Source organism: Panthera pardus, unplaced genomic scaffold, assembly GCF_024362965.1.
Source record: "Panthera pardus isolate Hobbes unplaced genomic scaffold, ASM2436296v1 HiC_scaffold_13, whole genome shotgun sequence".
In the NCBI taxonomy this organism is placed as follows: domain Eukaryota; kingdom Metazoa; phylum Chordata; class Mammalia; order Carnivora; family Felidae; genus Panthera; species Panthera pardus.
The window spans coordinates 60,466,786-60,493,148 of record NW_026526688.1 but is presented as its reverse complement, the minus strand read 5'-3'; positions in this window follow the sequence as shown (position 1 = coordinate 60,493,148).

Below are 26,363 nucleotides of genomic sequence, written 5' to 3'. Positions count from 1 at the left end.
AAAATTCCCAGAGGTCAAATAGGGATAGGACATGATCAATTTCCAACCTGCCAAAGCAGAGAGATCTGGGTGAATATCTCGGTCATTTAGTAGACTAATAGCCTACTCCTAGGATTGCCAAATTTGGCAAATAAAAATACAGGATACCTCGGCAATTTGAATTTCAGATAAACAACATTGCTTTATATAAGTATGTCTCAAATACTGCAACTGAAGTTTCAACGTCCCAATTTTTACTTATAGTATTGCATAGGACATACTTATCCTAAAAAAATGATTTGTTGATTATCTGGATTTCATAATGACAGGGTTTCCTATATTTTAATCTGGCAGCTCTTCAGACCCATCCTAATAGGCTTCAGAAAAAGTCAGAAATAGTCAAAAATGTCTGCCAACTCAAGGCCAAAAATTCCACAGAGAAAGACAAGAAAATATAAATATTTGACAATGTAATAAATACAATGCCAGTGTCTAATAAAAATAGTCATATAATCTTTCTTTCCCCTTGCAAATATACAGACAATGTGATCTGTAAACTGGGTAAAAATCAGTTAATAAAAACAGACCAAAAATTACAGAAATATTAGAATTTACAGTCAAGTTCCTTAAAACAGTTATTGCAAAAATATCCAGGAAATTGAAACTAATAATAAAAATAAAAAGGAAAAAGACAGGGACAAAATACAAGACACATATACACAAACATACAAACAAACTTGAAAATTATGAAACAAAAAACTCACTGGTTGAGATGAAAAGCAAATTAAACACTGTAGAAAGAAAGATTACTGAACTTGAGGATATACTAATATCAACTATGCAAATTGAAGCACACGAAGAAAAAATGGCAGTTAACACACAGAGTCTGAAGAGTTTACAGGATATCAACCTGTCTAACAGACATGTAATTGAAGATCCAAAAAACAGGAGTAAAAAGCCAAGAACTAAAACAGGTATTTGAAGAAAAGTGGCCAAATTTTTACAAATAATGTAAAAACTATAACCCTACAGGTCACCTAGGTGGCTCAGTCAGTTAAGCGTCCAACTTCTTCTCAGGTCATAATCTTGTGGGTTTGAGCCACGTGTCAGGCTCTGTGTTGACAGCTCAGTGCCTGGAGCCTACTTCAGATTCTGTGTCTCCCTCTCTCTCTGCCCCTCCCCCACTCACACACTGTCTCTCTCTGTCTCTCTCTCTCTCTGTCTCTCTCTCTCTCTGTCAAAAATAAATAAACATTAAACATTTTCTTTTAAAGTCTAAGCGTACAGATTCAAAATGTTCAACAAACCCCAAACAAAACAAATACAAAGAAAACATCAAGACATCAACAAATTGTGTCAATAATAGCATATTTTATAAAAATATATTGCAAATACAATATCTACTATATATTTAAATATTTTAGATCTATGGCAGTTTAAAAAATGAAAGAAATCCAAAAATCTATCTACAAGAAAAAATTAAATAAAAATTATGTATGAAGAAATCTTCTCCCTTTTGATGAAAGCATATCATGACTCAAGTGCTATTCTTCATTATTTGTTCTTTCCTATTTGTTCTAGAATAGGTACTGATCAATAAACAACAAGAATGTCTTTTCCCATTGGCAAAGTCAGTCTACTGCAATTGCAAATCATCAATTTCTAATATCACATATTTTATCACAACTAAAATATGTATGAGTCATAACCACAAATGTCCTTTTGGGAAATATTCAGCATTCAGAGTAATTCAAGAGCAACATAAGAGACTTTCATGAAGAGTCTGTGTAGAGAAATATACTGCATTTTATCAAAATTGTGTTCTTGTTTTATTGATGTGTCTACTTAATTTCAACTAAATTAGTAAACAGTGAATGCTTGATATGTTTTGTGCATTTTCTCTGAAGTTCTGAATTTAACGTGATTAAAAGGACCATTTTCACATTTTAAATCTATATTTTAATAAATGAAGATGATTTAATAGGTGATGGGGGAAATGATTAAATGGATACTTAAATAATGGAAATTCATGTTCCTAAAGATTTGCCAGAAGAAAGGGCAAATCAAGATGCAAATTAATAAGCAAAATGTCAATTTAGGTTAATTAGAGTTCAAAGTGGCAGCCACATTATTTTCATGGGCAGAAAGATTGCTGTTTATTTCTTCCCTCAAGTCAAAAAAAATAGAATCCAAACTACACAAAATTGCTTCTTTCACTTTCTTAAAAATGGCTGCCCTTTATTTAATAGTGATAATGATTTTATTTTTTTTTATTTTTTTATGTTCATTTATTTTTGAGACAAAGGGAGACAGAGTGTGAGTGGGGGAGGGGCAGAGAGCGAGGGAGACACAGAATCCAAAACAGGCTCCAGGCTCTGAGTTGTCAGCACAGAGCCCTATGTGGGGCTCAAACTCACATGCTGTGAGATGATGACCTGAGCTGAAGTCGGACGTCTAACCGACTGAGCCACCCAGGTGCCCCAAACAGTGATAATGATTTTAAAACCCATGAGATTATCTTCAACACAACCACACAGATTAACTATGTGAAGAGAGCTGCCAGCATGCAGTTGGCTCTGTGTTTACATCACTGCAGTTTTCATATGGATACCCTTCAGTTTAACACACTCTTGTTCCGTGGCCCCGTGAAGAAAGACACATGGGCAAATGTGTTGCATGTGATAAGGTGCCATGTGAAAATACACGTGGTAATAAAACATAATATATTAAAATCTAGCAGCTTTATCTTTTAAATTGGCTCCACAATTTATGACACATTAAATAAAGGTATATGATTATTTAAATAAAGCTAAAGAGCCCACAATAAATAAGCTAGATTGATGTTCAGTAATACATCATAAAAAGTTAGATCATATAAATTGAGAGACGTTATATTACTTGGACAAAAATATGCCACCAGTAAGTGACTGGAATCACACAGGGCTCAGCGACAGGATTTTGATGAATGATAGTCCTGCTATTTATCACATCAAAGCCCTTCATGAAATGGCTGGGATGGCTGGGTGAAACTGCAAATTATATGAATAATGTAAACTTACACCTCCTGTGATTTATTTGCCCTCTTTTTACAGGTCTTGGCTTGAGAGCCAAAGCAACTTTGTGAAAGCATAGCCAATTTCAAGCCTTCACTCTATGTCGTCCTTTTCAGTTTTATGGTACAATTGACATATCAAATTATAAGATGCTTAAAGTGAATAGTGTGGTGATTTGACATATGTATATATTGTAGACAGATTTCCCCCCCACCGTTTAGTTAACATATCCATCACTTCACATATTTATCTTTGTGTGTGTGTGTGTGTGTGTGTGTGTGTGTGTGTGTGATTTAAATTCTACCCTTTTGGCAAATTTCAGTAATACAATACAGTGTTATCAACTAAAGTCACCATGTTACATTAGATCCACAGACCTTACTCATCTCATAGCTAAAAGTTTGTATCTTTTGCTGGCCTCTCCCTATTTTGCCTTACTCTCAGACCCTGGCAACCACTTTTCTCTGTTTCTGTGAGTTTGACTTATTATTTATTTAACCTTTTTCATTTGTTTCCTTATATAAATGATATCATGTAGTATTTGTCTTTCTCCGTCTGGCTTATTTCACTTAGCATAATGCCCTCCAGTCCCATTCATGTTGTCTCAAATGGAAGGATTTTCTTCTTTCTCATGGTTGAATACATCACTGTTTATATATAACACATCTTCATTTGTTTATCTATTGAAAGACATTTAGATTGTTTCCATATCCTGGCTATTTTCAATAATGTTGCAATGAACATATGAGTGGAGACACCTCTTCAAGATCTTGCTTTCATAATTTTCTTTGGGTATATACACAGAAGGGCAATTGCTGAATCCTATGGTATTTCTATTTTTAATATTGGGGGAAACCTGTACACTGTTTTCCATAATGGGTACACCTGTTTACATTCCCCAAGCAGTGCACAAGGATTCTCTTTTCTCCACATTCTCACTATACCTGTTCTTCACTCTTAGTTTATAACACTACACCCACCCCTCTTCATTCATCCCCAGACGAATTTGCCCTTGGCCCAACCTCTAGTTCTGAGAGCCATAACACAACTTTGGTACCATCCTGTCATGGCCAAGTTCAAGATGAGAAGAAGGCTATGAGGAAAGATTAATATTTGGAGAAGAGTAGAAATTGGAAACAAAGAGCAGATTTCCTTGAATTATAAATCCTACTTCTTGACAATTTGTGGGAAGAACAATTACCCTTGAAAGCTGCGGTTTTCATGCTAGTGTTCAGCAGAATCATTTGATTAAAACAAAAACTGCAGATTTCTTCCCCCAGAACTTCTGATTCAGTAGGTCTGAGGTAGGACCAAAAAATTTGCATTTCCTACAATTTTCCAAGTGAAATATCACTATTGATCTAACAGCCACATTTAGGGAACCATTCCTTCACAGTGATATTTACCTGTTAGTAATTTGTGTGCCTATGATGTATTTTTTTAACAGAACTGAGGTGTACAGTGGGCTAGAAATAAATGAACTATTGTTACTTTTACGTGGCTCCTATACATTTCCCATATTTTCATAAGAAGTTAGCTTCCAATAGAGCTAGAAATTATTGAGGAAATAGACTTGACCATACATTCATATTAATAAAACTATTAATATTGTCCCTGTTGATGTACTTTAATATAGCTTAATATCTTGACATCATTGGCATTGTTTTAAAAAGATAAAAGAAAATTGCATTAAGATAAACTTGCATCATAATGGATATAGCCTCAAGAAATTAATCAAATTATACTCATTAATATCATACATTTATATCTCATCATTTTAAAATAAATACATGAGAAAGTAATAATTTTATTGAGAAATAAAAGAAAAAACTCTATTTGTTTTCACAATTTACATAAACTAGGAGTTAGTTACAGGACTAAGCCTATACACATGTGAAGGTAGAAAATTAAGTAGTTAACAGCAAAGCTTTACATAAAATAAAAATATGACTAAAACTGAAACATAATTGAGGTCTGGCTTATTGGGAGACTTGAATTGCCTGAGCCACTTTCCTTATGAGTCCCTGTGAAGCACAGACATCCACTTGCTGCTTCTGATGTATTCACACCCTGCAAGCAGCTGCAGGTGATAGTTCTAAGTGATCTACTTCAAGGACCAGGTTAGCTTCACTGTGTCCTGTGCTGGGATTAACCCATAAATCTGGTGCCAAGTTAAATAGCAGTGAGGATCAATGGAGCTTTGCAAGACCCCACATCTTCCTGACTCTCCTGTCCTATGAGTTCATTGAAAGTTGAAATCTCCATTTGGTGTTTTAGAGTCTGTATCCAGTATTAAACCTCATTAATACACTTGTAATAATTCAATAATCATAGAGAGTGATTCAATTGTGTACTAGCAGTGCCAGTTTTTGTCTTCTGAGACTCTAAATGACTCTATAATAATTACAAAAATACTACAGAAATGCTTCCAAGGACTTAGGGCTTAGTGTAGGCCCACAGAGCCAGAATGTTGAGTTCAAAATCTTGTTCTACTGCCGGGTCACCTGGGTGGCTCAGTTGGTTAAGCGTCCGACTTCAGCTCAGGTCATGATCTCCCAGTTCATGAGCTCAAGCCACGCATCAGGCTCTGTGCTGACAGCTAGAAGTCTGCTTTGGATTCTGTGTCTCCCCTTCTCTCTGCCCCTCTCCTGCTCACACTCAGTCTGTCTCTCTCTCTCTCTCTCTCTCTCTCAAAAATAAACATTAAAAAAATTCTTTAAAAAATCTTGTTCTACTACCTATTAACTGTGCAAACTTTGGCCAGGCTTCCTGTGCCTTAGTATGTCTGGGTAAAAGAGTTATTTTACAGCAGAAGCAAGCCACCTCTATGCTTATCTCTGGAGTCAACTGGAAGTCTGGAATGGACTTTTTTTTTCTTTAAGTTTACTTATTTTTGAGAGAGAGAGAGAGAGAGAGAGAGAGCACAGGAGGGGCAAAAAGAGAGGGAGAGAGAATCCCAAACAGGCTCCATGTTGGTAGCACAGAGACCTGCTATCCCATGAACCATGAGATCATGACCCAAGCTTAAATGAAAAGTTGAATGCTTAACCAACTGAGCCACCCAAGCTCATGAACAGACTCTAGGTCAAAATAAGGGAAGCAAGTGTTATAACTAACAACTTACAACGTACTATTTAAAGTTCAAACTGGTAAAGTTATTCATGGCTTACACCTGGTATTTCCAGTTAGACACCTTTGATTGATTAGAGGCATTAAAAATCCCACTGGAAACTTTTAGGGATGTCTCCCAAAACTAAGATTTATCAGACACATCATGATCGTTCAATCTGGAGATGAAATGTGTTCTGTGCAAATGAGAAAGACTTTGAGAAGCTGCACCTGGAAATCTCTCCTGGATCTTGGTGCTTCCCCATCGTCTTTCTACTGCTCTCCCACCTTTATTTAAAAGTGGAATCTTTGGAGTACTTTCAATATATAATTGACCTGTTGCAATTTATGCAGATAGCATAGTTTATCATTTAAGTAATGGTGAAGGGCTCGGTTTAGAAGAATAAAAAATGGGGGCGCCTGGGTGGCGCAGTCGGTTAAGCGTCCAACTTCAGCCAGGTCACGATCTCGCGGTCCGTGAGTTCTGGGCTGATGGCTCCGAGCCTGGAGCCTGTTTCCGACTCTGTGTCTCCCTCTCTCTCTGCCCCTCCCCCGTTCATGCTCTGTCTCTCTCTGTCCCAAAAATAAATAAAAAACGTTGGAAAAAAAAAAAAAAGAAGAATAAAAAATGAAGAGAGGGGAGGTCAGGAACCATCGCCACCAGATGACTTTCCCCCACTCCCATTCCTGGCATGAAGGTGCACAAATGCAACCATCTTTGTGCGGAATGCCTAGCAGTGGATGTTGGAGACACAGATCCTTGGCTACGGCAAAGCGCTAAATAAGTTTACAGAAAAAATTCAAAAAGACGGCAAGTCAACCAAGCATAATGCACTTTGGCTGCTTTTGTCTTTTCTGGAGAAAAATATAGTAACAGAAACAGCTGGTGGCTTCTATGGCCACAGACTTACTGCATGTGATTCAGCCTGTAATGCCAGTGAGAGTTTGGAAGTAATTGTTCTGGTTAACATATGGTCCTTATAAGAACAAAAACCACTAAAAGTTTACAAATTGGGGAGAACATCAAGAGACTACAAAAACACAAACATATTCAGTTCAGTCATTAAGCTACCTTGTAGATGATTCCAAAGTCATTCCTGAACCTCTACGGAAATCAACTGTTATGCTTAGGAAATCAAAGAGCTATTTCCCTTACATCAGATACTGTTGGAGAAGCATGTGCGTTTTACTCAGGACCTTCACTTACTGAAGCTTTTGCAGAAATGTAGAGAGGGGCAAACTCCAAATTTGTTAAGCTCTGTGGAAAGGAAGGTAAATAACACAAACCTACACAGGGCAATTGTTCAAATCTATCCTTAAATATTAAAGCATACTTCTGAGGCCACTGAGATGCAGAGAATATAAGTAACTTTGATTAGTTCTGGTAACTCTCAAATTTCTCCTAATTCTATAGCTACAGTTCTCTAACTCTATATGGTTGGTGCTTTGATAGAAGAGGCTCCATCTGCTTGAACTCCTGATAGAACTCAATTGTTCTAGGGACAAGATGAAGTGAGGGGAACTATGGGAGAACTCCTTGCCCAGTTACTGCAAATGGAAACTAATGATGGACAAATAATTATGATTATTCAAAAGAAAGAAAATGAGAATAAAAGGAGTTAAAAAAAAAACTCAAACTGAATGTTAAGTATTTGGAAGAGTCATTTAAAATAGCACTGGGGTGCCTGTGTGCCTCAGTTGGCTAAGTGTCTGCTTTTGACTTCAGCTCAGGTCATGATCCTAGGGTTGTGGGATGAAACCCCACGTCAGTCTCTGTGCTGAGTGTGGAGCCTGATTGAGATATTCTCTCCCTCTTTCTCTCTCTCTCTCTCTCTCACTCCCTCTGTCCCTCTTCCCCACTCATATGGTGCTCTCTCCTTAAAATAAAAAAATAATAAAACAGCACTAAAAAAGGAGACTGTAAATAGTATAAATAAAATTTTAATGAATCACTGTATAAAGATTAGGTGATCTGACTGCCCCACCAACTATGCAAAGACTGTGACAGATTTGCTCAATGTTTCCTAGCCTTAATAATTTTTTAAAACTCTGATTACCATTTAAAAAAGGAATTTATAATTCCTGAGTCAATGGGAATTAAAATTGGGTGGGAGAAAAGTAAAGAATATGACTCCCAATTGATAGTGGGGCCAAAGTCACGTAGCTCAAACCCCTAGCAAGGGATGCAAGGCTGCTAATATTAATAAGGGTAAAATGATCTGAGGGTGGTGAAGAAACTTTAGATTGCTGGACAGTGGTGCCCAATATAATGTCATATTAAATGGAATAATGAAAAGTTAACAGGCAATGTAATTCATCTGAAGAGATGTAATGAGCATTTGTACAGGATACAGGTAAAAGTATGGCTTACAATATAGGAATTTATTAACAAAGTTTCGTGTGATTGTCTTATCCTGCCAGAACGTATTATGGGAACAGATGTAATTTTCAAATGGAGACTCTTACCTTACCCAAATTATTGGGGAAATGTTGTCTTGAAAATCTGTTTTGCATTCTTTTTTTAATGGAGCATGGTAGATGGGAACTTTTAAAATGATCTAAGCCCAATCAAGTGGATAATTTAAAACCATTAGGAAAGACTAGGGTTGGATACCTGGGGTGCATAAAGAAATTCTGATTTTAATTAAAGTTCTTTTAGATGCAGGTATATCAATACCCACAAATTCCTTATTTAATGATCTGTGAGAAAAGCTGATAAATCCTGGAGAGATTCACTGTAGATTACAGAAATCTTAATAAATAACAGCCCACACCACAAGGAATACACAATATGATATTACATATTCAAACTGTGCAACAAGCTAAGGGAGACTGTAATTTTGTGATCAATTTGGCTAATGTTTTCTACTCATAAAGAAATTCAAGGCCAATTTACATTCATGTGAGATGGATGGAAAATTATGCTTTTATTGTGTTTTCACAAAGATATTTAAATTCTTCTGCTATTGCTATGCCTAATGAGGTAAAGGTATTTTTTCTTTACATTAAACCCTCAAAATTTATTCATCATGCTGCAAATGTATACCCTTTGAGCAATATCTTCCCATTTCCCCTACCTTACCCTAGCCCAGGTAATCACCATTCTACTCTCTGTTTCTGTGACTTCAGTTTTTGAATATTCCACATATAAGTGAGATCATAAAGGATAGAGTGTTTGCTTTTCTCCCACTTATTTCACTTAGCATGATGCCCTCAAGGACCATCCATGTTGCCACAATGGCATAATTTCCTTCCTTCTCACGGCCAAAAAAAATACCCCATTGTGTATATAAACCACATCTCCTATACCCATTCATACACTGACAGACACTTAGGTTGTTTCCATACTTTGGCTATTGTGAATAATGGTACAGTGAACATGTACCAATACATGTTCTTCAATATCTTGTTTCTATTTCCTTTGGATATATACCCAGAATCGGAATTGCTAGATCATATGACAGTTCCATTTTTAATTTTTTGAGAAACCTCCACACCATTTTCCATACTGGCTATACCAATTTACATTCCCACCAATAGTGAACAAGAATTCCCTTCCTCCACACCATCACCAAAATTTTTTTGGTGATAGCCAAAAAATCTCCTCTTTTTAATGATAGCCATTGGCAATGAGTGAGGTGATATCTCATGGTTTTGATTTGCATTTCCCTGATTAATAACAACATTGAGCACTTTTTCATGTGCCTCTTTGACATTCGTATACTAGGTTTTCTAATTTTAAAATTTTTTTTAAGTTAATTTATTTCTTTTGAGAGAGACAAAGACAGCCTAAGAGGAGGAGGGGCTGAAAGAGAGGGAGAGAGAGAGAGTCCCAAGCAGGTTCTGTACTGTCAGCACAGAGCCTGACACAGGGCTCGAACTCATAAAACCATGAGATCATGACCTGAGCCGAAACTGAATCTGACACTCAACTGACTGAGCCTCCCAAGCACCCCTGTATAATAAGTTTTCTTTGGAGAAATGTCTATTAAGTTCCAATCCCCATTTTTTGTTGTATATATTCTTTATATATTGTGAGTATTAGAGACAGACTTGATTCAACTGGAAAGTATGGTTACGTATTATATTAATGATATAATATTTATATATCAATCTGAACCTTATGCTAAAATTATAACTTCTTGTTAGTCGTATGACCCCAGAGGATGGCTGATTAACTCAACTAAAGAACAAGGCCTAACAAAAATGGTAAAGTGCCTAGACATCTTTTGGACAAGGGTGACTAGGACATTCCTCAGACAAACATAATTTATTATTCTTGTCAACTCCAAAATCAGAACAAAAGGCACTAAAATAAGTTTTTCAGTTTCTATACAAATCACACAAAACATTTGAGAAATCTCTTAGCCCCTATTCATAAAATTACCAAAAAAAAAAAAAGGAAAAAAAATAAAACCCTAAATTTGAGTAGAGCTTTGAGAGACAGTAAGTTTTTTTCTTTTTTGGAGGGTCTAAAAAACATAGCACGATCAAGCCCTTTATAACCTTACTTTCCCACGTTCATCTCAAGACAAGCCCCTCTCTCCCCATGCTCAAACGATTTGGGAAGTGTTCATTAAAAGTCCATTATTGCCACCCAGAGGCAGCTGCTAATACTCTGGACTAGAAAGTAACAAACTTGAAAGTGCATCATTTGAAAATAACACAGCTTATTATTGTTATTGGGGCTTTGATTGAAACTGTATTATAGAGAACTTAAATTTATTTTGAGACTTGAGATATCCATTTTTGTGGATTATGTCATATGGAAGAAAATGGAGAGAAAAATTTCCTCTTTAAATGAAAACAGTGTATTCAAGAACACATAATAGGAGCGCCTGGGTGGCTCAGTAGGTTAACTGTCAGATTCTTGAGTTCAGCTCAGCTCATGATCTCCTGGTTTGTGAATTCAGGCTCTGTGCTGACAGTGTAGAGCCTCCTTAGGATTCTGTCTCTCCCTCTCTCTCTGCCCCTCCCCTGCTCTTTCTCACTCTGTCTCTCAAAATAAACGGACTTTTTTAAAAAAGATTAAAAAAAGAACATACAATAATAATGACTACTAGGGTACTTATCACATATGTGAACAGGAAGCTACCATCCCTTTGGGTCCTACATCTCACTGTGGAGTTATATAAGGATTTAACAGAATGGTCCCCTCTCTATGACACATTATCAAAGGGCACCTAGAAAGCAGTATGGTTTGTAGATGGTCATCAAAGGTAGAAGGCCAGCCCAACCCGCATTCAATCTAGAAAGCAGCTACACTGTTGAGTGTTGATGGCAATACAGTAATTAAAGAGATAAAAGATAAATCTGGTCAAGGGGCAAAATTGAGTGTTCCTTGCAACATCAGAGGAACTAGATATCAGCAAAAGTGCCTTTTGCCAATTCCTGAGTAATAACCAACGGAGCTGCAAAATGGTCCAGAAAATGAGCCCAAGATAACTGAAAGACAGAGGAACACCAGTGTGGGGTGCTGTATGACATTTGTCATGGAATTAGAGGTGGGTGTCAAAATGCAGCATTTCTTTTTTTTTTTTTTTTTTTTTTTTTTATCATTCTTAGCATTTTTATTTTTTTATTTGCTGAAATTACTTTATTTTATTTTATTTTTTATTTTTTAAAATTTACATCAAAATTAGTTATCATATAGTGCAGCAATGATTTCAGGAGTAGATTCCTTAGTGCCCCTTACCCATTTAGCCCATCCCCCGTCCCACAACCCCTCCTGTAACCCTCAGTTTGTTCTCCATATTTGAGTCTCTTCTGTTTTGTTCCCCTCCCTGTTTTTATATTATTTTTGTTTCCCTTCCCTTATGTTCATCTGTTTTGTCTCTTAAAGTCCTCATATGAGTGAAGTCATATGATTTTTGTCTTTCTCTGACTGACTAATTTCACTTCGCATAATACCCTCCAGTTCCATCTATGTAGTTGCAAATGGCAAGATTTCATTCTTTTTGATTGCCAAGTAATACTCCATGGTATGTATATACCACATGTTCTTTATCCATTCATCCATCGATGGACATTTGGGCTCTTTCCATACTTTGGCTATTGTCGATAGTGCAAAATGCAGCATTTCTAAAATAACCCCCATTTAACTCCCACAATAACCCATAACTGCTATTACTAGCTATTAGCCTGGCTTAGCTACATAGCAGAGAGACATAAAAGATCTTAGCAGAAACTTTTAGCAAGGTCTCCCAAAGCGAGTTAGATTGCACAAATAATGGTTCAATGGTCCATTGAACCAATGGTTCAATGGAACCAATGGTTCAATGGTTCAAACTGCACAATAATGGTTCTTGCAAACAAGAATGACCCTGATAAGCAGGCCCCTACTGCTTCCCCGAAGTCTCTTTCTCCTTCCATATTGTGTCCTTACCTTTGTTAAAAACCTATACAAAGGTTATCTGAATCTAATTTTCAATCTATTCAATCTCCATCTATATTATGGACCAATAAGGCCTACTTCATAGGACTGTTTTGAGGAATAAATTAAATCATTTACAGTGTTCACAACAAAGCTGTAACATTAGGTACTTAACAATATTCTTTTATCACTGGAACAATGGCATCAGTGGTATAATCAGTGTATAATCTCCCAAGGTGAAGAGCCATACATACTTGGACATATGAATTCTACTGTTTATTTTTTAATTACTTCATACTCACACATCAAAACAGAATCTGTTATTTTACCAAAACTATATTTCTTATTTCAACGAAAAAGATTAGCATATGTATTTGTTGAAAACAGAATATTTTCATACTACGATATGAGCTTTATTTTCTGTTTTCAAGAAAACTTAAATCAAGTTTAAGGCTCTACTTTGGCCACATTTGCTCTATAAGAACACATGTTTCTATTACCAGGTTAACCATGTCCCAGATGAATGAGATGCATCATATGTTTTATTTCAAAACAAAAGGTATTTATAAACCAAAAGCTAAATATGATGCAGAAATATTTGATACTGGTTTTTAGTATATGTTGTTTTTGATATTAATTTCAAATGAGACCAATTTAACAGCATTATTTCTTCTCCATTAATGACAATGATTCTCTGACTTCTCTGTGAAATACATAAAAATTATTATTCTAGGAATATGAACTTTGTTTCAATTTAATATACATGACTAATGTGCTAGAATCTAATTTTCAAAGTGATGAAAATAATTTTATAGTATGTTACTTTTTTCCTTGGCTTTTAATTAAATTTCTTCTATAAGGATTTGGAGATCTGATTTGAAAAATAATTAAAAATGGGTTATTTTTATTCATGAATTCTATTGCTACAAAATGGAAAGGGTCAGTGCAAACTTCCAATTAGATTGAAACTTAAATGGGCTTTATAATATCAGAATATGTCCAAAGTGCAGAGATAAAGATAATTTTAAAATCACATTTTGTTCATTTATCCATGACATGGATATATGTTGTGACTTATATGTGAATCTGCTTGAAAAAGTACTTACATTTCAACATCAGTTATCATTGCCAATTTATAAAAATTGAAGTGTTCTTTTGAATAGGACACGTGGTACACTGAGTAAAAATCTATCATTATAAGCAATAAATAAGCAATATAATTTAGGAAAGATAATTTTTGCTATTTTGCTCAGAAAGAATCTTGAAGTATACAAAAAGTGAGACTATAGAGATTGCTAGCTAGGATCACCAATAATCATATTCTTAAAATTGCAGGACAATAAATGTTTTAAAAATATGGTACATGGATTTGGGTGACACATAATTTTGGTCTTTAAGCTAACTAATAATTTGTATGTACCTAAGAGTTTTCCTTGGTCACTAGGGAAAGTCTAATGGCCCCACCAACATGATAAATGATCTTGTCCTCAGTTCTAAGTTCTGAGAAAATCAAAAATAATTTATTCAAAAAATACTTTTGGGGTGCTTTTTACATCTTATACACTATTTTATGTTGAGTCTGATTGTAAGACTAAGAAATCATCTGTCTTCATAGGGCTTAATCAGTGGTAGAGACACATTTTTTTAATAAAAGAAAAATATCATTTTCATTACATAGAAGATGAAGAAAGAAAACAAAATAAAGGGAGAAATAGGGCTATAAGTGAAAGGGTCTATTAAAAACACAGTGGTCAGATAAGATATTTCTAAGGAGGCAATATTTAAGCAAAGGTCTAGATGAGAAGAAAGAGTCACCCTTGCCAAAACATGGAGATCAAGGGTCTACATAAATGAAAAGCAAGTAAAATGTTAACTGCTAAGGTTTTTAGTAAGAGGCAAGCTTGATGTCTCTAAGACATCAAGAAGATGACATTCAGTCTGTAGTAGAATGAGCCATGGGAGAAGAGGTTAGAGAAGAGGAAAGAAAGATAGGGCTAGATCATGGAGGGCCTTATACTGGGAAGAAGTTTGAGTTTTATTTGAAGGGTTTTCAGAAGTCACTGAAGGATTATGAAAAGATGAGTAACATATCTAATTTACTCTGGTTCCTGGGTAGAGAATGGACCCTATATAGTAAAACAAGTTGTCAAAGAAGCTCTCTGAGGAAGATTTTGTGGTACTCTCCACTTGGATTAAGACAGTAGTGGTGGAAGGGAGGAAAGTGATCATATTCAGGATATACGATAAAGATAGTATCGATAGGACTCGCTGATGCTTCAGGGTAGACCAAAGTAGTAAGACGAGACCTAGATGACAACTATTCCAGATAAGATGAAAACAGAGAATAAGCCACTAGATTTGCAAAGATGACCATCATTCATGAAAAAAAGCAGTTTCAGAGTAGTGGGCGAAAACTTGACTGAAATGACACAAAGCATGTATAAAGTAGAGAGTGACAGTATAGATATCAGTTTGAAGGAGGTTTTCCTATATAGAGGAAAAGAAAAATGGAGTTATAGCTGGCAAAGAATGGGGAATGAAGGGGGTGCCTGGGTGGCTCAGTCGGTTAAGCGTCCGACCTCGGCTCAGGTCATGATCTCACGGACCTCGGCTCAGGTCATGATCTCACGGTCCGTGGGTTCGAGCCCCGCGTCAGGCTCTGTGCTGACAGCTCAGAGCCTGGAGCCTGTTTCAGATTCTGTGTCTCCTTCTCTCTGTGGCCCTCCCCCGTTCATGCTCTGTCTCTGTCTCAAAAATAAATAAACGTTAAGGAAAAAAAATAAAAAAAAAAGAATGGGGAATCAAGGGAATTTGTTTTCTGCTTGGTTGGTTGCTTCCTTTATTTTTTTTTTAAGTTTATTTTGAGAGAGGAAGAGAGAAAATGCAGGTGGGGAAGGGGCAGAGAGACAGGGAGAGAGAGAGAGAATCCCAATCTGTCATTGCAGAGCCTGAAGCAGGACTTAAACTTACCAACCTAAAGCATGAGATCTTGACCTGAGCTGAAGTCAGTCGCTTAACCAACTGAGCCACCCAGGTGCCCCTTGTTGCTTGCTTTTTTAAATGACAGTTGCTATGACACATTTTGGAGCTAATGGAAATATTAAAAGAATAAAATGATGATGATGAGTAGAAATGGAATGATTTCAAGATTAAAGGCCTTGTATAAGTTAAGAGAGAATGCATAAATAAAGTACTTGGATACAGATAGGAAAAGGGCCTAAGTTAGGAAAAACAACCATCATTACAGGTGGTGAGGAAGAATATAAATGTACAGATGCACATGATGTACATAAACTCCATGAATTATACTAATGGATATTTCCTCAATGAAACAATAAGAGAGGCATCTGCTAAAAATTAAAATAATAAAAATTAGAAATGTGGAAGAGTGTAGGGGGTTGAGGTTTGATGAAGCTTGAAGTGACAGTCTTCAAGAGAGTGGAAAAGCTGAGCAGGATTTTCAGAATTGGTTATCACACACTTGATATTTTCAGTCACATGTTTAAATTGTACCCAATCTAGTGTTTTTATTGTGTATATGTTTTCCTTATTCTTTGTGATGTGATCATATATATTTCTCTCTGCACATAAACATTTTGCCACATATCTATTAGATTTAGATTGATCAAAATAACACAAGCATGCTAATTTTACAGTAAGCAACTGACTTAGCAAGAATTATTAGTGCGATTTGTAAGCTTTGTACTTTTTAATGGCTCAATAGTTACCCACTTCATTATTGTTAATATCTGTGAAGTACATAAATCTGCATTCTAAAAAGGACATCAACTTAACTATGGATATAGGACAAAATATCCTTCACTCCAGTCTGGGACATAGGACTTTGGAAAACAATCATCATTTAAAATAAGAGTAATTACTTTTTCTCAGATATTTATTGCTGTTCTAACTCTGTCAAAGTCAAAATTACAACCTTAATTATTACCTTTTTAAGATTTTTTTAATGTTTATTTATTTTTGAGCGAGAGAGAGAGAGAGACAGAGCGTGAGCAGAGGGCAGAGAGAGAGGGAGACACAGAATCCAAAGCAGGCTCCAGGCTCTGAGCTGTCAGCACAGAGCCCAACATGGGCCTCGAACTCACGAACTGCGAGATCATGACCTGAACCAAAGCTGGACGCTTAACTGACTGAGCCACCCAGGTGCCAGAAACTTAATTATGTTCAAACATGATATGAAATTATTAATATATCTATATAATATTTCTAAAATGTCTGTCTTCTGTCCATTTGCCAAGACTCTTCAAGGGACTAAAAGATAATGTAATTAACCATAAGAAATAAAATTAAACATTAGCATAAATATATAGGTCTTTGTTACCTAGTAACAGAAAGTTTGACCAAAAATCTTCCTGTTTATAGAGTTGCTTTTTTCCAGTTATGTTTAATTTTAACTCTGACAACAAGATGCATCTAAGAAAAGAATACGAGCAAATTTAAGAAAAGAATACGAGCAAATTCAATAGTCATTTAAGAGGTTTTGCTTTTTGGTAAATTTACTAGAAATTGAGATGAATGATTATTATGACTGGATAGCAAATCCTTCTGAACCAAATATATTTGTAAACTAATAAACTGATATTTTGATAATAAATTACAATGTTCATATCACTCAGAGCTTTATGGAATTGAGTTACATTCTTGTAACAAAAGTACCATTCTTACCAAAGTACTTATCTGAACACCTTCTCAGAGTTTACACCTATTAAAAGAGTAAAACTAAAATGTATGTTATACTGTCTCATCATGGCTGTTAGCCACATTCATCCCTGGATACATGTACTTATTGAGAAAGTAATTTATCTATTTCATTATATTACAATATATTTTAAAGATAATTTTTTTGGCAAAATGTGCACTGTTACTCCAAGGAAATCTCTCAAGAAGAAACAATTTTAACACTAAGAGTCTTATGTTGACAGGATTTGAAAAACAAATTAAAAAATTTTTTTCAAGTTTTAATTTAAATTCTAGTTAATTAACATACAATGTAATATTGGTTTCAATGGTAGAATTTAGTGACTCATCACTTACCTATAACACCCAGTGATCATCATAAGTGTCCTCTTTAATGCCCATCACCCATTTTAGCCCATCCCTCACCCAACTCCCCTCATCAACCCTCAGTTTGTTCTGTATAGTTAAGAGTCTCTTATAGTTTTCTTTGCTTCCCTCTTTTTTTCCCCTTCCCCTATGTTCATCTGTTTGGTTTCTTAAATTCCACATATGAGGAAAATCATGGTATTTGTCTTTCTCTGACTGACTTGTTTTGCATAACATAACACATCCTAGATCCATCTACATCATTGCAAATGGCAAGACTCATTACTTTTAATGGCTGAGTAATGTTCCTCTGTGTGTGTGTGTGTGTGTGTGTGTGTGTGTGCGCCGCATCTCCTTTATCCATTCATCAGTTGATGGACATTTGAGTTCTTTCCTTAATTTGACTATTGTTGATAATGCTGCTATAAACATCAGGTGCATATGTCCCTTCAAGTCAGTATTTTTGTATCATTTGGGTAAATACCTAGTAATGCAATTGCTGGGTTGTAGGGTAGTTTTATTTTTAACTTCTGAGGAAACTTCATACTGTTTTCCAGAGTGGCAGCACCAGTTTGCATTCTCACCACCAGTGTAAGAGGGTTCCCTTTTCTCTGCATCCTTGCCATCATCTGTCATTTCCTGTGTTGTTATTTTAGCCATTCTGACAAGTGGGAGGTGATACCTCATTGTAGTTCTGTTTGTATTTCCCTGATGATAAATGATGTTTAGCATCTTTTCATGTGTCTATTAGCCATCTGGATATCTTCTTTTGAAAAATGTCTATTCATGTCTTCTGCCCATTTCTTCACTGGACTATTTGTTTTTGGGCTGTTGAGTTGGATAAGTTCTTTATAGATTTTGGATACCAACGTTCTATCTAATATGCCATCTGCAAATATCTTCTCCCATTCCATATGCTGCTTTTTGGTTTTGTTGATTGTCTCTGTGTGCAGAAACCTTTTATCTTGATGAAGTCCCAATAGTTCATTTTTGCTTTTGTTTCCTTTGCCTCTGGCAATGTGTCCAGTAAGAAGTTTCTCCACCCTACGTCAAAGAGGTTACTGCCTGTGTTGTCCTCTATGATTTTAATGGTTTCCTGTCATACATTTAGTTCTTTCATAAATTTTGAGTTCATTTTTGTGTTGGTGTAAGAAAGTAGTGCAGTTTCATTCTTCTGCAGGTTTCTGTCCAGTTTTCTCAGCACCATTTGTTGAACAGATTTTTCTCCATTGGATACTCTTCCCTGCTTTGTGAAAGATTAACTGACCATATAGTTGTGGATCTATTTCTGGGTTTTCTGATCTGTTCCATTGATCTGTTTTTGTACAAGTACCATACTGTCTTGATGACTAGAGCCTCGTGACTGATATAGCTTGAAGTCTGGAATCATGGTGCCTTCAGATTTCTTTTTTTTTTTTTCAGGATTGCTTTGGGTATTTGGGGTCTTCTGTGGTTCCATACAAATTTTAGGATTGTTTGTTCTAGCTCTGTGAAAAATTTTGGTGGTATCTTGATAGGGATTACATTCAAAGTGTAGATTGCTTTGGGTAATATAAATATTTTAAGAGTGTTTTGTCTTCTAATCCATGAGTATAGAAGGTTTTTCCATTTCTTTTTGTCCTCTTCAATTTCTTTCATGAGTGTTCTATAGTTTTCAGAGTATAGATCTTTTACCTCTTTGGTTAGGTTTATTCCTAGGTATCTTATGGTTTTTGGTACACTTGTAAATGGGATTGATTCCTTGAATTCTCTTTTTGCTGCTTCATTATTACTGTATAGAAATGCAACAGATTTCTGTACATAGATTTTGTATCCTGTGACTTTGGTGAATTTGTGTATCAGTTCTAGCAAGTTTTTGGTGGGGGTACCTGCCTGGCTCAGTCAGTAGAGCATGCAACTCTGGATCTCAGAGTCATGAGTTCGAGCCCCATATTGGGTGTAGAGATTACTTAAAATAAGCAAATAAAATTTTTAAAGGATTTAAAAAAATTAAATTCCGATGTATAAAGGGAGAATTTCCAGTACTGATGTCCAAGTAATGTGGTTGTATAGACTCAATCATTATAGATAGATAATAATTATAATGGATGACAGTTATAATAACTGGATAAAACAAAAAGTCACCTATGTAAAGATACTAGAAATTGTCTAAAATCAGACAGAGCCATAGGAAATTTTACTTTCAAAAATCAGTTCTTAAACAATAAGAAATGTGAATTTGAGAGCCTAATTTAGGGTTTAGGGCCTAAGTTTGTGGCTTTTGGGTTATTAGCTCTCTCAAACCCCACAGCTACAATGATGCAAACAGACAGGAAAAAAAAAAAAAACCAAAAAACATGTTACATAGTCAAAATACCAGAAATGAGTTTAGGATTGGAAGAGCAGCTGGAAATTTAAAACAAAAATTACTAGACATTCAAAGAAGCAGCAAAATGTGACACATATTCAGTAGATAGTCAGTAGAAACTAATTCTAAGTGAGCCCACACATGAATTTAAGAGAAGACCTCAAAGCCTCTATTATAAATATTTGGATATAAGAAGAAATAGAAATATGAATAGCTGTTGACATTAAGTCCATAATAGAAATAAAATTTTCCAAGAAGAACTCCAGACAAGTTTGGTTTCACTAGTGAAATCAACCAAATACTAAAGAAAGACACAAAAATATTAATATTACATAAATTCTTTTAAAACTGGATGAAAAAGAAACACCTCACAACTGATTTTTATGAGGTTACTATTCTTCTGATAACAAAGCTAGACAAATCAATTATGAAAAAGAAAATACCAATATCATATTTTTATAAATATTAGTTGTAATTTTTATAGAAAATATTAGCAAATCAAATTCAATAATATATTAGAAATATAATGCATTATGGCCTAGCAGAGTTATTTTCTAGGAATACAGGTTAATTTAACATTCAAAATAAATTAGTATAACTCACCATATTGATAGAATAAAGGAAACAGTTTATTTGATTATTTTAATACCTTCAGAAAAAGAAAATTTAAAAATCCACAAATCATTCATAATGAAAAAAAGTTCCTCTTAGTCAACTATGGATAGAAGGAGACACCCTCAAACTGAAAAAGTATCTTTTAAGGACCATAGCTAATAATACACTTAAGATAAAAAATTAAATACTTCCCTCTAGGATCCATAAAGGCTAGAATGCCTGCTCTCCCATTTATTCAAAATTACACTAAGTTCCTAACCAAAAAAATAAAGAAAAATAAATTTTAAAAAATACAGTTCTGGGGCGCCTGGGTGGCTCAGTCGGTTAAGCGTCCGACTTTGGCTCAGGTCATGATCTCGCGGTTCGCGAGTTCAAGCCCCGCGTTGGGCTCTGTGCTGACAGCTCAGAGCCTGGAGCCTGTTTCAGATTCTGTGTCTCCCTCTCTCTCTCTCTGACCCTCCCTCGTTCATGCTCTGTCTCTCTCTGTCTCAAAAATAAATAAACGTTAAAAAAAAATAAAAAAAATACAGTTCAGAAAAGAAAGGGTAAAACTATCTTTTTTCTTCAAACTGGCCAGTTCAAACTGGCCTGTTCAAACTGGCCCTAAAAATTTACAAAAGAGCTGCAAAAACTAACAAATTAACTTAGCAAGTTCCACAGAATGCAATGTAAATATATAAATCAATGGCAGTCTCATTTGTTAATACTAAATAACTGTAAAATAAAATACCAAATACAATATGATTTTCAATGGAATCAGAAAATGCAAGGTATTTCAGATAAAATTAATGTACTGAAAACAAAAAATATTCATGAAAAAAGTAGACTTTAATAAATTGAGAAATACACTATATTCATGAATCAGGAAATTAAATCTTGTATAGAGATCATTTCCCCTCAAAATGAACCTATAAGTTCAGTAAAATCCCAATCAAAAGAAATTGATGAGCTGTTTTAAGATTCATAAAATAATGGAAATAATTCACAGGAGCCAAACCAATTAAAAAAGGAAGAGGAAGAGAAGAACATCAATAAAGTTAGAAAATTCACATTACTTCATTTTCACACTTACTATAAAGCTTAGTTATTAATTAAGAAAGTGTAATATTGGTGAAAGGAAAGACAATCAGGTCAATGGAGCATAATGTAAAGTCCACTAATAGACCCATACATATATGGTAAAACAATTTTTGACTCAAATGCCAGGACAAATTCATGGAGAAAAAAAATCATTTAAACAAATGGTGCTGTAAAACTGAGTTTTTGTGGGAAAAAAATAAAGCATGACTCTTACTTTATACCACACAAAATAGATCATATATCTTGTAAAAAATAACTATCAACTTCTAAAAGAAACATTGTGACATTGGAATAAGCAAAAATCTTTTAAAACACAAAGAGCATAAACTTAAAAACTATTAATTGGACTTTGTCCACTTATTAATTTAAAAATAAATAAAGAAATCTTCCGTATTCATAAGGCACCATTTCTTTTCTTTTAATGTTTATTTATTTTTGAGAGAGAGAGAGAGAAACAAAACACGAGGGGGAGAGGGCAGAGAGAGACAGGGAGACACAGACCCAAAGCAGGCTCCAGGCTCTGAGCTGTCAGCACAGAGCCCAATGCAGGGCTCAAACTCATGAACTGTGAGATCATGACCTGAACCGAAGTTGGATGCTTAGCTGACTGAGCCACGCATGTGCCCCCATAAGACACCATTTCAAAAATAAAAAGACAAGGCACACACTGAAAGCATGCATTTGTGAATCAAAGATGATAAGCAATATGTGTCTAGAATGTACAACGATCTCTTACTACTCAGTACTAACACCATCAACTCAGTTGGAAAATAGATAAAAGATTTGAACAATTTATGTAAGAAGATGTAAAAGTGGACATTTAGTATATGAAAAGATACTCTATATTCTTAGTTATAAGGGAATTGCGAATTAGAAGCACAATGTGATATAACTACACAATTATATAATTAAAATTTTTAAAGGTGATAATATGAAGTGTTGGCATAAAAGCATCCTTATTTATATAATAGCTAGGTGATCAACAGGTAAATGGGTAAACAATATGTAGTATATCCATACAACAGAATATTACTCAGCAATAAATAGGAATGAACTGCTTACATTATGAATATACATTATGGTATATACATTATGAATCAATCTCAAAAATAGTCTATTAAACACATCCAGACAAAAAAGAGTACATATAATATGAATCCATTTATAAGAAATCCTAGATAAAGCAAACTAATCTATAGTTGCATAAAACAGATCAGTGGTTTCCTAGAGCAAGAGATGGATGGAGGGAGAAACTACAAAGAGATTTGGGAACACCTTTGTGGGTGATGGTAATGTTTTGAATCTTGATAATGGTTTCAGTTTTACACCTTCAAAACTTAGCAAGTAATACACTTCTAACTGAATGCAGTTAATTGTAGACAATTTAAACTTGTGTATGAAAATAACAAAGAGGGGCGCCTGGGTGGCGCAGTCGGTTAAGCGTCCGACTTCAGCCAGGTCACGATCTCACGGTCCGTGAGTTCGAGCCCCGCGTCAGGCTCTGGGCTGATGGCTCAGAGCCTGGAGCCTGTTTCCGATTCTGTGTCTCCCTCTCTCTCTGTCCCGCCCCCGTTCATGCTCTGTCTCTCTCTGTCCCAAAAATAAATAAACGTTGAAAAAAAAAATTAAAAAAAAAAAATAACAAAGATTACTGGAAAAGAGCTATTGGCTTAAAGGAAAATGGAAAGCTTTACAAGCTAGCTCAGAAAAAAAAAAAAAGAATGTATACACGTATTTATTTATTTATTTGTTTGTTTGTTTATTTAAAATTTACTTATTTATTTTGAGAGAGACAGAGAGAGAATGCAAACAGGGGAGGGGCAGAGAGAGTGGGAAATAGAGGATCCGAAACAGGCTCCAGGCTCTGTGCTTACAGCAGAGAGCCCGGTGCAGGGCTCAAACTCACCAACCAGGAGATCATGACCTCAGCCCAAACTGGATGCTTAACTGACCGAGCCACCCAGGCACCCCAGTATACACATAATCTAATAAAATGACCTCTCCAAGAGACATTCAAACATAAATGACCTCGTGATAAACATCTAAAAGGGAAGTAGAATGGAAATCAGAGTTCAGAGTGGCAGAGGAAGGATGCTAAGTATTCAACTCTTGAATAAGAGCTGATTGTATGTTTTTTATATGATAATGGAAATGGAATTGCTATGGTATTTGGATTTCATTGGATGCTTTTAGATGAGTAAAAAGGTAAATTGCAACTAAAAGGAGATACAGTTTTTCAAAATTCATTAGGGAATATTGATATGAAACAGTTTGAAGGCCACTGTCTTACTGGAAAGAAATTTGTTCTATATAAAGCCACCTTGCCTCAACTGTTTTAGGCATTTTGCGGTGTTCAAGGAGGCAGTGTTATTATCATAAGTATATAAAAATGAATATTAAACAATTCACATTAATAGCACTTTTTTGGAATCATGTATAAAATAAGAATTCCAAATTATTAATTAATAAATATAAGCACCACAAGGCAAGAATCTTTGTCTCGTTCGGTGAAGTATCCCAAGCACCTAGTACTTCTAGGCATGTATTAGTTGCCTAATAAATATTTGCTAATAAATTGAATGAATGATGTAAATTTTGACCCAAGAAGGATTAAATGACTGTTTGGCATGGCATACTACACAGAAATTTAAATTTTATCTAGAAGATTCCCTGGTGAATAGTTTTCAAAAATAAAAAAAAATCATAGGGTTCATGTTGAAAGGCTTCCAGCCAGAATAACATGATAAATATTGCCAACATTGGGATTGCATTAGTTAGTTCATCCAAATCTAAGAGGTTGTGGATTACCTATGGTGCAAGAGAGCAGAAGCAACAGAAAAGAGCAGCAGAAAATCTCCATGTATCTAAAAGTCTGGCTCAGATATACCATACTACCACCTGCTCATTTTCCATTGGTTAAAGCAAGCCACATGGCTAAACCCCAAATCAAAGGTAGATAAAAGTATGCGCATATAACAGAAATGAAGAAAGTGAATGAGTGTGAACAATAATATAATCTACAACATACCTGGTATTCAGGCCGATGCACCTCTAACATAAGCAATTAGTGGGTACTACCAATACTTACCCAATTTTTCTATGCTTTTCTAACTAATCCACCTGCCTTTGGATTTATCCAAATATTTTTTTAATCATTAACTTTTAGAGGTTACAACCATGTCTTCTTGGCCTAGGAGTCATTCTGTCTTTTTAGACTGATTTAGCATATCTTCTTTCTGATCCAATATATACTGATTTATGACCAGGGGACAATATTAATTCCAAGATATTGAATGCTGTTAGTATTTCTCCTTTGTACCTATTAGGTTGAATTTTAGCTCAAATGTAGTGGAAAAAATGTTGATAAAGGCCATATATAACTACCTATTCAAAGTAAAATTTAGAATTAAGACAATTATAGTACACACTTGAGACCTCCTACCTCCCTTCTCTATCCCTGAGTGTTTGTTCCTTGGTTTCTCCAACGGAAGGCTTTTGCCTTCAATTTCTAAGCCACACTTGAAATGCTATGTCTTAATGTACTTGCTTATTGGGAAATTGCCCATACTATATTAGGTAACTTGCTTATGGCACTTAGCATTCTCATCTTGTATTCTATGAATTTTACCCATCTACCAAAATATAAATACCTTTGAATCAAGAAATATGCTTTTTAATTTTGTCCTATGTAATAGTTGTCTTGTTTTATTCCTTAACAGAATATGGGTATTAGCACAGAGACTGAGGTTATAGGTTCTGATGTTGAACTGCCTAGGCTCAAATTTCCACTGGACCACTTCTTAGGAGGTGTTCTGACTACACAGTACTTCAGTATCCTCCTCATGAAAATATACATAGTCCATAGATTTGTTGTAAGAATTAAATTCACGTGTAGAGGTAAATTTGCTTGAAACAGTTATTGTTAGCATTTATTACTTTGTATTTTTATATTTTTATTTTTTATATTTATATTTATATTTATATTTATATTTTATATTTATATTTATTTATATAAATTTAAGTTTAAATTTAAAATATAAATTATATATTATATTATATTATATATATATTATAATATAATATATAATTATATATAATATATAAATATATTTATATTTATTTATATTTATATATATTTATTTATATATTTATATATAAATATTTATTTATTATTTATTATAAATTTATAATTAAATTATATGATTAAATTATATAATTTATATAAATATAAATATAAACAAAATATAAAAAATAAAAATATAAAAATACAAAGTAATAAATGCTAACAATAACTGTTTCAAGCAAATATATATATAAATATATATATATTATATTTATATTTTAAATGTTTTTATATTAGGTACTCAAATTACATATAAATGAGTGAATAGGTCAAACTCAAACTATTATGAAAATTTTCAAAAATAATAAAGTAGAAGTACCTAATTATCTAATGGACTGCCATCTCCCCAACAACTTTCAAGATTTTGCCATACAGAATTAATATCTCCCACACCTTTTTTGCATGAACTGTTATAAAGCAAATCCCAGACATCATTGTTTTAATTGAAAACATTATTTATTTTTTTGAAAATTTTTTACATGTTCATTTATTTATTTATTTATTTAGAGAGAGAGAGAGAGAGAGAGAGAGAGAGAGAATCCCAAGCAGACTCCACGCTATCGGTGCAGAGCCCAATGTGGGGTTCAATTTCATGAACTATAAGATCATGACCTGAGCCAAAAT